The sequence below is a fragment of the Geospiza fortis genome, unplaced genomic scaffold (assembly GCF_000277835.1).
Source record: "Geospiza fortis unplaced genomic scaffold, GeoFor_1.0 scaffold381, whole genome shotgun sequence".
Taxonomy (NCBI): Eukaryota; Metazoa; Chordata; class Aves; order Passeriformes; family Thraupidae; genus Geospiza; species Geospiza fortis.
In genome coordinates this window covers 1459219-1460582 of record NW_005054348.1, presented here as the reverse complement: position 1 = coordinate 1460582, position 1364 = coordinate 1459219, and positions in this window count along the sequence as shown.

Sequence of the window (1364 nt, the reverse complement as noted above, 5' to 3'; positions counted from 1 at the left end):
CAACTTTATTTCTGAAGCTTAGGGAAGATTTAGAACCACCAACATCACCACTGAGTATTTTTTCATGTTTCTTCATTTCTTCATTCATATATACGACTTTCGGCATTAAGGTTCTTTTTTGTCTGATAATTCTATATTGTTGTATCACTTGCATTTTTTTTTCATTTAGTATGTTGATCTGACAACAATTTTCTTTAGTCATAGTTAATATCTCCAGCAAAAGAAACTTTCTAGAAGGGTTTATATTTCTGGAAGAGGTTCCTTTAACTTGTTTTCTACCTCATGTTTGGGACTTAAATCCATGCTGCTGTTTCCTTGCTCCTGACCTCATCAGCTTCCTTCTCCCCTCTCTGTTTCTGCTCTTCTAGAATGAACTGAATGTATGGGAGGGGATAGCATTGCTCAAATCCCTCTCAAGGTAAGGGAGATGGGGCCTGCCTATAGAAAGGGTAGGAAAAATGTCACTGTTAGGTCTTCCACAAAGTTTTGAAACCTAACATGTTAGACTTCAAACCAAACTGAATGAACCAAGCAGTTTCAAAGCCCTTTAACGAGAAGAGAACTGCCTATAAAACATGATTTTTAAGAGATTGTTGACAACATACTGGACTGTTTCTCTGTGTAAGTTAGAGAAAGCCAAGTAGAGCACTGGTCTTTCAAGGTATTTTACACGGAAAGATTCCCTCTGCCTTTGCAAAAAAGTCTCACAAGTTTTGCTTTTTAATGAAAGAAAGCAACAAAATTGAGGCTGCTCTCTCCCAGGGATGGAGCCATGCCTGACAGCTGGATGCACTGCTGGAAGCTCTCCAGTGCCACTCACACATCACACAAAAGGGACCTGCGCACATCCCTTTTCTCTGCCTCATCGTGCCATGCTTGCACTACCAGGACGCAGATGGTTGGGCTGCTTGGCTTTGTTTTCTCATTGTCCACCATTCAAAGCTGCTCAAACCTTTCTATAATCCTCCTCAGTCACCACATTTTCATACATCTCAAGCTGTGTCGATCACAAACCGATGTGCTTCTCAGGAGAAGTGTAATCCCATTTACAGTGCACAGGCAGCAAAAGTATGCCTAGGGCTTGTGCTCTGACAGTTCCCTTCAGCTCCTGGAAGTCTGTATCTCTGAGCTTGTCTGTCCACTGGTATGGCCCAGAGAACACCGCCGGCCTCTCTTCTATGATTTTGATATGGATGCCTGGAAGGTGCACACTTAAGAGTTTCAAAAATGCTGCAAAATTTCATAATGAAATAAATATAAAATATTTACAGGCACAAATCTGTAACTAGTTGAAAGCAGTTGATACAATTTACCAGCAGTATGAATAAGCTGTGAGACTACACCCCCTATTGAATTCCCAGTCC